This window comes from Arachis duranensis, chromosome 3 (genome assembly GCF_000817695.3).
Source record: "Arachis duranensis cultivar V14167 chromosome 3, aradu.V14167.gnm2.J7QH, whole genome shotgun sequence".
Classification (NCBI taxonomy): Eukaryota; Viridiplantae; Streptophyta; class Magnoliopsida; order Fabales; family Fabaceae; genus Arachis; species Arachis duranensis.
In genome coordinates, this window is record NC_029774.3 from 111,921,836 (window position 1) to 111,936,960 (window position 15,125).

A 15,125-nucleotide genomic window follows, 5' to 3' on the forward strand; every position below is an offset into this window, starting at 1 on the left:
GACTGAATGAGTTGAATAGAGATTTCTTTGAACACGTTGATAGATAGAAGCGTAAGCTTATCAATTGGATAGGGATCATTTAAAAAGTGAAGGCTTATGGACATAACCCCCTTCCAAAAAGATTGGATAAATAACTTCAAGAGGAACTGGAGAACATACTAGAAAGAGAAAAGGTTATATGGATGCAAAACTCAAGAGAAAGATAAGTGGTAGAAGGCTACCAAAACACAAGGTATTACCACACTAAAACCATCATACAAAGGAGGAAGAACTAAATTTTGAAATTTCAAGATGACAATGGCGAGTGGATGGAAAAAGAAGAGGTTATAGCTCTTCATGCCATAAACTTCTTCAAAAGGTTGTATAAGGAAGAGGAGGTATGCCTACATTCCTTGAATATCTCTCATCCTTATCCTCCCATGGCCAAAGAGATTAGAAGTAGTATGGATTTACCCCCAAGCTGAGAAGAGATCAAGAATGCGTATGGGATCGCTTAAAGCCATGGGGAGGATGGGTTCCCAACGAGTTTTTATAAAGACCGTTGAAATTGTGTATGTCCCAATATGTCCTCTATGATTGATATATGTTAGAAAGAACCAAGCTATATTAAGAAGATGAATAACACCCTTATTCCCAAACAGCCTACCCCTAAGTTTATCACCCAATTCATGCCTATATCCCTTTGCAATGTGAGCTATAAAGGGTTGTCTAAGGTAGTGGTGGATAGAATTAAGCCAAGCCTTAAAGATATAATTGCTCCGCAGTAGTCAAGTTTTGTACTAGGGAGGAAAATACATGATAATATATTAACTGCAAAAAGGATAATGCACATTATGAGGAAGATGAAAGGGAGAAAAAGGATTCATGGTAATCAAATTTGATTTTGAAAAAGTTTATGATAAAGTAAAGTGATTCTTCCTTAATGAATGCGTGGTGGAATTTTGAGTAACTAATAAGCTAAGAGAAGTTATTATTAATTGTGTTATAAGTTACTTTAGAATGGAGGAAAAATGGAAAGTTTCACCCCATCACGGGGTTAAGGCAAAGAGACTCGGCATCACCATACCTCTTTGTGATTGTGATGGATAAACTATCCCAAATTATTAAGAAGTATATAGAGAACAACTTGTGAAAACCTATCTAGGTGGGAAGAAAGGGACCAACCATCTCACACCTCTTTTTATTGGACAACTTATTAGTGTTTGCAAAAGTGAGTGTGGAGCATATCCAGCTTGTCATGGAAGTTATGAAAGAATTTTGTGTAGTCTCTCGTTGAAAGTAAATACCCTAAAGACAATCATAGTTTTTTCCAATAATGTAAGGGAGGAAGATAGAGAAGCCATAAAAAGAGTATGCTAGTTTCAGAAGAATCAGAGTCTGGACAAATATTTGGGATCTACGATTACCAATGAGAAAAAAGAGGCAAGGAAAAATTTGAGCATGTGCTGCAACAGGTGCAAGAAAAATTAGAAGGCTGAAAAAACCTAATATTTATCGCTTATAGGGAGAGTTATACTAGCAAAATCTGTATTGAATCTTCTAGCCTATTATGATATGCAACATACTAAAATACCCGAAGGGATTTGCAATGAAGTGGAGAAGGTAATTAGAAACTTTGTTTGGGGAGACAACAATTACAAAAGAAGGTACACCTGATTAAGTAGAGTATGTTGTGCCAACCTAACCAATAAGGTGGATTGGGGTTCTGTAGGCTGCAAGAGATGAATGAAGCCTTCCTGATGAAGATTTTCTGGCGATTATTTACGGAAAAGAGAATATTGTGGACTCAAATAGTTACCTGGTGGACGAAATTGTGATTCATACTTAAATTGTTGTTCGAAATTGATTGTCCCAGGTAATGGCCCCAAAGACTTGGTGCTCAATACCATGGTCTAAACATAATTTCACAACTCCGCTCAACTAACCAGCAAGTGTACTGGGTCGTCCAAGTAACAAACCTTACGTGAGTAAGGGTCGATCCCACAGAGATTGTTGGTATGAAGCAAGCTATGGTCATCTTGTAGATCTCAGTCAGGCAGATAATAAATGGTGAGAATTTTTGAATAATAATAGTAAATAAACTGAAAATAAAGATAGAAATACTTATGTAGATCATCGATGGGAATTTTGGATAGGCGTATGAAGATGCTGTGCTCCTTCTGAATCTTTGTTTTCCTACTGCCTTCATCCAATCCTTCTTACTCCTTTCCATGGCAGGCTGTATGTAGGGCATCACCGTTGTCAATGGCTACATCCTATCATCTCAGTGAAAAAGGTCCAAATGCTCTGTCACGGCACGGCTAATCATCTGTCAGTTCTCGATCATGTTGGAATAGAATCCCTTGATTCTTTTGCGTTTGTCATCACACCCAACAATCGCGAGTTTGAAGCTTGTCACAGTCATTCAATCCTTGAATCCTACTCGGAATACCACACAAAAGGTTTAGACTTTCTGGATTCTCTGAATGCCGCCATCAATTCTTGCTTATACCATGAAGACTCTGATCTCATGGAATGGAAGGCTCAGTTGTCAGGTGAGGGCAACCATGCGTCGTGCATTAGGAAATCCAAGAGATACACACTCTAGCTTTCACTTGCAGAACAGAAGTGGTTGTCAGGCACACGTTCATAGGGACGAATGATGATGAGTGTCACGAATCATCACATCCATCAGGTTGACGTACGAATGGTATCTTAGAATAGGAATAAATCGAATTGAATAGAAAATAGTAGTAATTGTATTAAAACTTGAGGTACAGCGGAGCTCCACACCCTTAATCTATGGTGTGTAGAGACTCCACCGATGAAAATACATAAGTGAAGGTCCAGGCATGGCCGAATGGCCAGCTCCCAAAATATGATATGAATTTGAAAATAGGGAGAAGGACCTATGGTCAAAAGACCGAATGGTCAAAGACCCCGAATACAATAGTAAAAAGTCCTATTTATACTATACTAGCTACTAGGGTTTACAGAAGTAAGTAATTGATGCAAAAATCCACTTCCGGGGCCCACTTGGTGTGTGCTTGGGCTGAGCTTGAACTTTACATGACCTGAGGCTTCTTTTGGAGTTGAACGCCAAGTTGTAACGTGCTTTTGGCGTTCAACTCTGGTTCGTGACGTGTTTCTGGCGTTTGACTCCAGAATGCAACATGGAACTGGCGTTGAGCGCCAGTTTACGTCGTTTAATCTTGAATAAAGTATGAACTATTATATATTGCTGGAAAGCTCTGGATGTCTAATTTCCAACGCTATTGAGAGCGCGCCATTTAGAGTTTTGTAGCTCTAGAAAATCTATTTCGAGTGCAGGGAGGTCAGAATACAACAACATCAGCAGTCCTTTGTCAGCCTTTTATCAGAGTTTTGCTCAGGTCCCTCAATTTCAGTAAGAAAATACCTGAAATCACAGAAAAATACACAAACTCATAGTAAAGTCTAGAAATGTGAATTTAGCATAAAAACTAATGAAAACATCCCTAAAAGTAGCTAGATTATACTAAAAACTATCTAAAAACAATGCCAAAAAGCGTATAAATTATCCGCTCATCACAACACCAAACTTAAATTGTTGCTTGTCCCCAAGCAACTGGAAATCAATTAGGATAAAAAGAAGAGAATATACTATAAATCCCAAAATATCAATGAATATTAATTCTAATTAGATGAACGGGACTTGTAACTTTTTGCTTCTGAACAGTTTTGGCATCTCACTTTTTCCTTTAAAGTTTAGAATAATTGGCATCTCTAGGAACTTAGAATTTCAGATGGTGTTATTGATTCTAAACCCTAAACCGTGGCCCTAAGCACTTTGTTTTCCAGTATTACCACCGGATACATAAATGTCACAGACACATAGCTGGGTGAACCTTTTCAAATTGTGACTCAGCTTTGCTAAAGTCCCCAGTTAGAGGTGTCCAGAGCTCTTAAGCACACGTTTTTTTGCTTTGGATCACGACTTTAACCACTCAGTCTCAAGCTTTTCACTTGGACCTACATGCCACAAGCACATGGTTAGGGACAGCTTGATTTAGTCGCTTAGGCCTGGATTCTATTCCCTTGGGCCCTCCTATCCATTGATACTCAAAGCCTTGGATCCTTTTTACCCTTGCCTTTTGGTTTTAAGGGCTATTGGCTTTTTCTGCTTGTTTTTTCTTTTTCTTTCTATTTTTTTTGCCCTTTTTTTTCGCAAGCTTTTGTTTTTTCACTGCTTTTTCTTGCTTCAAGAATCAATTTTCATGATTTTTCAGATTATCAATAGCATTTCTCTTTGTTCATCATTCTTTCAAGAGCCAACAATTTTAACATTCATAAACAACAAGATAAAAAATATGCACTGTTCAAGCATTCATTCAGAAAAAAAATTATTGTCACCACATCAATATAATTAAACTAAATTCAAGGATAATCTCAAAATTCATGTACTTCTTGTTCTTTTGGATTAGAAACATTTTTCATTTAAGAGAGGTGAATGATTTATGGAATTATTCATATCCTTAAGACATAGTTACTCAATACTAATGATCATGAGGTAGAGACACAAAACATAAACACACATATAGCATAAAAACCGAAAAAATAGAAAAAATGAGAACAAGGAATGAGTCCACCTTAGTTATGGTGGCGCTTTCTTCTTGAAGAACCAATGATGTCTTTGAGTTCTTCTATGTCTCTTCCTTACCTTTGTTGCTTGATCTCTAGTGATTTTGGTACTCCTATCCTTAGTTGCTCCCAATAATTGTGTGGAGGAAAATGTATCTCCTGAGGTATCTCAGGAATCTCTTGATTTGCAGTCAAATGCTCTACTACTGAGCTATGGACCTTTGAGATGAATCTCTCCATCTCCCATGACTCAGAGGTGGAAGCTTTTGTCTTTCCTTTTTTCTCTTTCTTGAGGTTTCTCTGGCCTTAGGTGCCATCAATGGTTATGGAAAAACAAAAAAAGCTATGCTTTTACCACACCAAACTTAGAATGTTGCTCGTCCTCGAGCAAAAGAAGAAGGAATGAAAGAAGAAGAAGAAGATATGGGGAGAGGGAGAGATGTGTATGTTTCGGCCATATGGGTAGGATTGGGTGGGAAAGAGATGGATGGATGTAAATGGTGAAGAGGTGATGGGGAAGAGAGATTGAGGTGATTGGTGAAGAAGAGAGAAGGTGAGTTGAGGTAGGTGGGGATCCTGTGGGGTCTACAGATCCTGAAGTGTCAAGGATTTAACATCCCTGCACCAATTAGGCATGTAAAATGCCATCTGAGTGCAATCCTGGCGTTTAACGCCATATTGATGCTTGTTTCTGGCGTTAAACGCCAGCTTTATGCTTGTTCTGAGCGTTCAACGCCCATCTACAGCATGTTTCTGGCGTTGAATGCCAGCTTTCCTCAGTGTGCAATCCTAGCGTTTAAACGCCAGATTGCTGTATGTTTCTGGCGTTCAACGCCAGATCCATGCTCTGTTCTGTCGTTGAACGCCAGCCAGATGCTCCTTACTGGCGTTTGAACGCCAGTAAGTCCTTCCTCCAGGGTGTGATTTTTCTTCTGCTATTTTTGATTCTGTTTTTAATTTTAGTATTTTTTTCGTGACTCCACATGATCATGAACCTAATAAAACATTAAAGAACAGTAAAAGAAAAATAAAATTAGATAAATAAAAATTGGGTTGCCTCCCAATAAGCGCTTCTTTAATGTCAATAGCTTGACAGTGGGCTCTCTTGGAGCCACACAGGTGATCAGGTCAATGTTGTAGACTCCTAACACCAAACTTAGAGTTTGAATGTGGGGATTCAACACCAAACTTAGAGTTTGGTTGTGGCCTCCCAACACCAAACTTAGAACTTGATTGTGGGGGCTTTGTTTGACTCTGTACTGAGAGAAGCTTTTCATGCTTCCTCTCCATTGTTAAAGAAGAAGGTCCTTGAGCTTTAAACATAAGGTAGTCCCCATTCAATTGAAGGACTAATTCTCCTCTGTTAACATCTTTCACAGCTCCTGCTGTGGCTAGGAAAGGTCTTCCAAGGATGATGCATTCATCCTTCTCCTTTCTAGTGTCTAAGATTATGAAATCAGCAGGGATGTAAAGGCCTTCAACCTTTACTAACACGTCCTCTACCAATCTATAAGCTTGTCTTACTGACTTGGCTGCCAATTGTAATGAGAATATGGTAGGTTGTACCTCAATGATCCCCAGCTTTCCATTACAGAGAGTGGCATCAGATTTATGCCTGACCCTAGGTCACACAGAGCCTTTTCAAAGGTCATGGTGCCTATGGTACATGGTATTAAGAATTTACCAGGATCTTGTTTCTTTTGAGGTAAAGTTTGCTGAACCCATGTATCTAGTTCACCAATGTGCAAGGGAGGTTCACCTTCCCAAGTCTCATTACCAAATAACTTGGCATTCAGCTTCATGATAGCTCCTAGATATTGAGCAACTTGCTCTCCAGTTACATTTTCATCCTCTTCAGAGGAAGAATAGTCTTCAGAGCTCATGAATGACAGAAGGAGGTTTAATAGAATCTCTATGGTCTCTATATGAGCTTCAGTTTCCTTTGGGTCCTCAATAGGGAACTCGTTCTTGCTTGAGAGACATCCCATGAGGTCTTCCTCATTGGGATTCACATCCTCTCCTTCCTCTATAGGTTCGGCCATATTGATTATATCAATGGCCTTGCACTTTCTTTTTGGATTTTCTTCAGTATTGCTTGGGAGAGTACTAGGAGGAGTTTTAGTGACTTTCTTACTCAGCTGGCCCACTTGTGTCTCCAGATTTCTGATGGAGGACCTTGTTTTACTCATGAAACTTAAAGTGGCTTTGGATAGATCAGAGACTATATTTGCTAAGTTAGGGATATTTTGCTCAGAATTCTCTGTCTATTGCTAAGAAGATGATGGAAAAGGCTTGCTATTGCTGAGCCTGTTTCTTCCACCATTATTAAAGCCTTGTTGAGGCTTTTGTTGATCCTTCCATTAGAAATTTGGATGATTTCTCCATGAAGAATTATAGGTGTTTCCAGAAGGTTCACCCATGTAATTTACCTCTGCCATTGCAAGGTTTTCAGGATCATAAGCTTCTTCTTCAGAAGATGCCTCTTTAGTACTGTTGGATGCATTTTGCCATCCATTCAGACTCTAAGAAATCATGTTGACTTGCTGAGTCAACATTTTGTTCTGAGCCAATATGGTATGGATCCACCTGCAGAATGGTCCAGTGACATCTTAGAGAACTCAAATAGACCATAATAGAATATATCTATCATGGTCCATTCCAAAAACATGTCAGAAGGACATCTTTTGGTCATCTGCTTGTATCTTTCCCAAGCTTCATAGAGGGATTCACCATCTTTTTGTTTGAAGGTTTGAACATCCACTCTAAGCTTGCTCAGTTTTTGAGGAAGAAAGAACTTAGCCAAGAAGGCCGTGACCAGCTTATCCCAGGAGTCCAGGCTATCTTTAGGTTGAGAGTCCAACCATGCTCTAGCTCTGTCTCTTACAGCAAAAGGGAAAAACATGAGCCTGTAGACTTCAAGATCTACTCCATTAGTCTTAACAGTCTCACAGATCTCCAAGAACTCAGTTAAGAACTGGTAGGGATCTTCTGATGGAAGTCCATGAAACTTGCAGTTCTGTTGCATCAGAGCAACTAATTGAGGTTTCAGCTCAAAATTGTTTGCTCCTATGGCAGGAATTGAGATACTTTTTCCATCAAACTTGGACGTAGGTGTGGTATAATCACCAAGCATCCTACTTGCATTATTGTTGTTGGGTTCAGCTGCCATCTCCTTTTCTTGTTCGAAAATTTCAGCAAGGTTGTCTCTGGATTGTTGTGATTTAGCTTCTCTTAGTTTCCTCTTCAGAGTCCTTTCAGGTTCTGAATCAGCTTCAACAAGAATGTCTTTTTTCTTGTTCCTGCTCATATGAGAAAGAAGAGAACAGAAAAGGAAGAGGAATCCTCTATGTCACAGTAAAGAGGTTCCATATTGTTAGTAGAAGAAGAAAGGGAATAAAGAAAGGAGAATCCAAACACAAGGGTGAAGATAGGGGCAGTGATTTGAGATGAAGAGAAGTGTTAGTAAATGAATGAATAAATAGAATAAGATGAGAGAGAAGTTTTCAAAAACAATTTTGAAAAGGAGTTAATGATTTTCGAAAATTAAGATAAGAAATAAAATTAAAATTAAAATTTAAAACAATTAATTAATTAAAAAGAATTTTTGAAAAAGAGGGAGGTATTTTTGAAAATTAGAGAGGGAAGAGTAGTTAGGTGATTTTGAAAAAGATAAGAAACAAACAAAAAGTCAAACAGTTAGTTGAAAAAGATTTGAAAATTAATTTTGAAAAGATAAGAAGATAAGAAGTTAGAAAAGATATTTTAAAATCAAATTTTTGAAAAAGATAAAATTTTGAAAAAGATATGATATAAAAGATAAGATAAAAAGATATGATTAAAATTAAAATCGATTACTTTACTAACAAGAAACTAAAAGATAAGATTCTAGAATTTAAAGATTGAACATTTCTTAACAATAAAGTAACAAACTTCAAATTTTTGAATCAATCACATTACTTGTTAGTTAAGTTTCGAAAATTTGAAATAAAATAAGAAAAAGATTTTGAAAAATTAAATTAAAATTTTCGAAAAATAGTAAGAAAAATGAAAAAGATTTTATTTTTGAAAAAGTTTTGAAAAGATAAGATTTTTAAAATTGAAAATTTGACTTGATTTATAAGAAATAGCTAAGTTTTTTAAAAATTTTTGACTAAGTCAACCTAAATTTTTGAAATATTAAGAGAAAAAAGGAAAATATATTTTTTGATTTTTGAATTTTTAATTATGAGAGAGGAAAACAACAAAAATGACTCACAACATGAAAATTATGAATCAAAACACATGATGCATGCAAGAACACTATGAATGTCAAGATGAACACCAAGAACACTTTGAAGATCATGATGAACATCAAGAACATATTTTTGAAAATTTTTTGATGCAAAGAAAACATGCAAGACACCAAACTTAGAAATCTTTAATGCTTAGACAATATGAATGCATAAATGCATATGAAAAACAACAAAAGACACAAAACAAGAAAACATCAAGATCAAATAAGAAGACTTGTCAAGAACAACTTGAAGATCATGAAGAACAACACTATGAATGCATGAATTTTTTTCGAAAAATGCAAGAACAATATGAATATGCAATTTACACCAAACTTAAAACATGACACAAGACTCAAACAAGAATCACAAAATATTTTTGGTTTTTATGATTTTCTAAATTTTTTTGTATTTTTTTATTATTTTCGAAAAATATATAGGAAAAAGAAAATAAGAAATTAAAAAATTTTTAAGAAGAATTCCAGGAATCTTTCAATGTTAGCCTAAAGCTCCAATCCAAGGGTTGGACATGGCTTAATAGCCAGCCAGTTTTAGGATGGTATTACATGCGTTGAAGTGATTAGTTGAAGTCTCATTCCAAAAGGATTTGGATATGGCTTTACAGCCAACTAGGATTCAACATGCTTCATGAAACTCTAGAATCCATTCTTAAAAATTCCGAAGCCATAGAATAATTTATTTTTAATTATTTTTTTTCAAAAATAGGGATAAATTTTTTTTTTGAAAAATTTTTGAAATTTTTTTTTGAAAATAAAACATAAAAGAAAATTACCTAATCTGAACAACAAGATGAACCGTCAGTGGTCCAAACTCAACAATCCCCGGCAATGGCACCAAAAACTTGGTGGACGAAATTGTGATTCATACTTAAATTGTTGTTCGAAATTGATTATCCCAGGTAATGGCTCCAAAGACTTGGTGCTCAATACCATGGTCTAAACATAATTTCACAACTTCGCTCAACTAACCAGCAAGTGTATTGGGTCGTCTAAGTAATAAACCTTACATGAGTAAGGGTCGATCCCACAAAGATTGTTGGTATGAAGCAAGCTATGGTCATCTTGTAGATCTCAGTCAGGCAGATAATAAATGGTGAGAATTTTCGAATAATAATAGTAAATAAACAGAAAATAAAGATAGAAATACTTATGTAGATCATCAATGGGAATTTCAGATAGGCGTATGAAGATGCTGTGCTCCTTCTGAATCTCTGTTTTCCTACTGCCTTTATCCAATCCTTCTTACTCCTTTCCATGGCAGGCTGTATGTAGGGCATCACCGTTGTCAATGGCTACATCCCATCCTCTCAGTGAAAAAGGTCCAAATGCTCTGTCACGGCACGGCTAATCATCTGTCGGTTCTCGATCATGTTGGAATAGAATCCCTTGATTCTTTTGCGTTTGTCATCACGCCCAACAATCGTGAGTTTAAAGCTCGTCACAGTCATTCAATCCTTGAATCCTACTCGGAATACCACAGACAAGGTTTAGACTTTCCGGATTCTCGTGACTGCCGCCATCAATTCTAGCTTATACCACGAAGACTCTGATCTCACGGAATGGAAGGCTCAGTTGTCAGGCGAGGGCAACCATGCGTCATGCATTAGGAATCCAAGAGATACACACTCTAGCTTTCGCTTGCAGAATGGAAGTGGTTGTCAGGCACACGTTTATAGGAACGGATGACGATGAGTGTCACGGATCATCACATCCATAAGGTTGACGCACGAATGGTATCTTAGAACAAGAATAAATCGAATTGAATAGAAAATAGTAATAATTGCATTAAAACTTGAGGTACAGCGGAGCTCCACACCCTTAATCTATGGTGTGTAGAGACTCCACCGTTGAAAATACATAAGTGAAGGTCCAGGCATGGCCGAATGGCCAGCCCCCAAAATATGATATGAATTCGAAAATAGGGAGAAGGACCTATGGTCAAAAGACCGAATGGTCAAAGACCCTGAATACAATAGTAAAAAGTCCTATTTATACTAGACTAGCTACTAGGGTTTACAGAAGTAAGTAATTGATGCAGAAATCCACTTCCGGGGCCCACTTGGTGTGTGCTTGGGCTGAGCTTGAACTTTACACGAGCTGAGGCTTCTTTTGGAGTTGAATGCCAAGTTGTAACGTGTTTTTGGCATTCAACTCTGGTTCGTGATGTGTTTCTGGCGTTTGACTCCAGAATGCAGCATGGAACTGGCGTTGAGCACCAGTTTACATCGTCTAATCTTGAATAAAGTATGAACTATTATATATTGCTGGAAAGCTATGGATGTCTACTTTCCAACGCCATTGAGAGCGCACCATTTGGAGTTCTGTAGCTCCATAAAATCCATTTTGAGTGCAGGGAGATCAGAATCCAACAGCATTAGCAGTCCTTTGTCAGCCTTTTATCAGAGTTTTGCTCAGGTCCCTCAATTTTAGCCAGAAAATATCTGAAGTCACAGAAAAACACACAAACTTATAGTAAAGTCTAGAAATGTGAATTTAGCATAAAAACTAGTGAAAACATCCCTAAAAGTAGCTAGATTATACTAAAAACTATCTAAAAATAATGCCAAAAAGCGTATAAATTATCCGCTCATCATTACCCATGACAAGCTAGCTCTGATCGAGAAGCTAGAGATCATGAACAACACCACTAAACACTCACCTATTTGGAAGAAATTACATAGGATGTAGATGAGAATGAAAGATTATTATCATTGGATCTTAGGTGATGAGAAAAGTATACACTTCTAGAGAGATCGTTCGCTAAAAAGTGAAAATACTTTATTCAGGAAGTTATGAATGACTCCTAAGAGAGTGGGAGTGGAGGATGGCTAAGGATTTTGTCAATGACAAAGGGCGCGAAATACTAGGGTGCTGGAACCATATCTCGACCAAGATATTATAGAGGAATTAAATAAGACAAAACCACCAAGGTTGAGCAGGAAAAAGGATACTATAAGTTGGAAGTTAACATCGAACAAAGAGTTCTCTATTGCCTTAGCATACAAGAAGCTCACAAATCAATAGACAACAAATAAAAAAATGTGAAATATTATATCGAAGTGAAAAAGTCCAGAGGGGGTGTGTACCTTCATATGGCTCACAATCCATGGTAGGCTGATGACAACATAGAAGAAAGAAAAGATGTTGGGCTCCTCTGAATTTTGTCACAAATGCTCACAAGTAAAAGAGACAATTCTTCATGTATTGCGTGACTGTCCAAGCACATCCGAGACATAGACCAAAATCATACATCCGAGTTTGATAGCTCCCTTCTTCACTATGCATGGAGACATGGTTAACTTTTAACATAAGTAATAAACTGGGAAATAGTCAGCATTTTAAATGAAGTGACAGAATCAGGAAGTTCATGATCCCAACTTTTCTAGACCTAGGAACCAAGTTCCTTTCATAAAAGACAAAACTGTAGAATATAAAAAAGAATTTGTGAAATACAACTTTTTTAATGAAAGAAAAAAGTCAATTAAAAGAAACTCACCCTAGAAACCACCATAACATGGGTGGGTTAAACTTAACACCAAGTCACTACACAAGAAAGAACGGGAAAAGCGGGCTGTGGTGGGTTGGTGACATCGAGCAAGGGAGAGTGGATAAGATGCTTTCATGCAACTCTGGGTATATGTAATGCAGTCTACACGGAGATACAAAGGGTACTACATGGCCTAAAAATGGCGTTTGGCTTGGAATACAAATAGTGGTGGCCGAGTTGACGCAATGGAGGTTCATGAAATATTGAAAAAGTACACCAAAATAACCACTTACCATAGTTGAGTTCTCAAAAAGATCCTAAAGTTTAGTAGAAGACCATGGGAGATCCTCTTCAGTCATGTAGCAAGAGACGCGAATAAATGTGCCCACTAGGTAGCTCAAACAAGCATCAAGTACAAGAAAGACTTTTGCTTTTTAGATTCCTCACCTTTAGATCTTCTTCAGCTACTGAAACACTTTTAAATTGAAACAAAGACATAAACACTAAATCTGTTACAAAAAAAAAAACTAAAAATCACTTTAGCTCTTCAGTTTCATGTAGAGCCACAACCTATTGGCAATATTATTTTGCATTTCTTGAATTGATTACAACCGATCCATTCTTCTCCAGCATCATTTGCTTTTTTTTTTCTCTTCTCTCAAATCTCTGAGCTTCATTTTTTGAGAAATCGTCTAAATGTAAAACACAAACTAACTACTTGCATTAATGTTGTTCTATAAAAATTTTCTTGAACCTTGCATCCCTCTATGATCTTGAATATCTTCTTCAGAAATCGCATCCACAAGGACAATGGAAATGAATCCATATTATTCTCTGCCTTCACTCTAAGGTTGAATTTGGAAGAGAGGTTGAGGCAGGGAGTAAGAGACTGGAAGATTGAGATGAAGAGATAGAGACTAAATTAAATTTCTGTATTGTGTTGAGTTGTGTCTCAATATTATATTTAGTTTAAGAGAGACTGGAAAGCAGATTTAGAATTTAAAAAGTTAAATGAAAGTATTTTTAAAAAGAAATATTATTAAAATTTCAATCTCCGTCTAAAAATTTCTAATCTTTTATGTCTCATTTTTCTGGAAGTACTAGATGACTAAAATTTTGTGTCTCAGATTGGAATTTTAATTTTAGTCTCTAACCACCAAACAAATACAATATTCGGTCTTACTTCCCTAATCTCAGTCCCATCCCAGAAAAAAAAAGAGACATTGCACCGGATAAGCATGTAGGATTGTGTATGTGAGATGAAAGAACACCATGGAATTAACTTCAATATATAGGTTGTATTAAGCCATGGTAGCTCTCTTTTTACTTTAACATAGCTTTCTATTTTATGGCTGTAAAAAAACGTTTATTTTAATCGAAACATTTTTTCTAATTTTTTTATTATTGTTCCTGCATGATAATCCTAGAGTGATGTATAGCTCGTCCGGTCAAAGATTGAGCTCGTCTTTGCTTGGCTTGGATGAGGTGTACATCAACTTCCAAAGAAACGACAGTGGTGTACACCTGCAAAGGCACTCTGACGATCAAGTAAGAAGGAGTGTGAGAAGAATATTATTTTATTAAGAGTGAATAACGCATCTTTCGTCTTTTAGAGATTCGTATTTAAAAATGTGCTTCACTATATAATAATTTCCTTGTTGACCGGGTATCTAGTAACCACTTTTAAACTTGTTTGAAGTGATTCTGTTATAACTAATTTTCCATGCTACTGAATATACTCGTTGTATTAAGTTTTATTTAAGTTTCGATTTATAGTTGCATTTGGGTTGGGTTATAGCTAATGGATCACAACCCCAAGCTTGACCTATGGTATTTCTCAATAAGACAGGTTGAGCCTTCAGTTTCGATCTATAAATCAGAACTATAATAATGGGAGGAGCCCCCAAGCTCAATCTGACCTAATTGAAAATATAAAGATAATTTCTTTGAAAAGTTTTGTTAAGTAAATAAAAGTTAAAATTTAATTTAAACAAAAAAAAGATATGAGAATGAATAAAATAAAAAATAAAAAAATGGTGTGACATTAGTGAAATGAAAGAGAGAGAATGCACTGGTAATAAATGTTACCAGATGCTTTTTTGTTTTCCCAGGCCACTAAGATAATGTGTCATGGGATAGCGGTACATAGAATCAATGGCAGACAGTGAATGCTATGTGAAAGGTTTAGTAGTTGGATTTAATCAAGTAAAATTTGGAGTTGAGAGAACGTATTGGAGAATGAGCAAAAATGTTAGTATCATTTTGTTTTTGTTTTCTCATTCTTCTTTTTGTGTCTTCTTCTTGAGTGCTTGTAAATGTGTATGCTATAGCTAAAAGGAAGGTGAAAGGTAAAGTTGTGGAAGAGAAAATTGAATAGGAAAAGGAATATGTATTTGATAAACATAATTCGTATGCATGGGTAGGAAATAAAGTTAAAGGTTGGCAATCTTTATTTGAGGACAGTGATAGCATTAACCAATTGAATAGATCAAGTTGGGTTAGAAAAAGAAAAGATGTGAAATTAGAGTTTCTACCTTGTGGTAAATCTTATAGAGTATTTCATATAGGAAAATAGTTCGAGTTTTTCACTTTTTCTATATGTATGCGTGTGTGTTTGTGGGATTGAAGGTGAAGTTTCCTTTTACTAGTTTTAAGTGTGGGGTATTAGCATAGCTTTGATGTGCTCCATCACAATTACATTATAATGGTTGGACATTCGTGAGGAAGTTTAAAATTTCGATGGAGTTT

The 15,125-nt window shown here is 36.5% G+C and overlaps 1 non-coding gene across 1 annotated transcript; it reads left to right on the plus strand.

The window, feature by feature from the left end:
* The first annotated feature begins 7,265 nt into the window (after positions 1 to 7,265).
* On the plus strand, positions 7,266 to 7,369 carry LOC127746132 (small nucleolar RNA R71). The gene has a single exon (XR_008007751.1). It is a non-coding gene; the product is annotated as a small nucleolar RNA R71 (small nucleolar RNA).
* Positions 7,370 to 15,125: the final 7,756 nt, after the last annotated feature.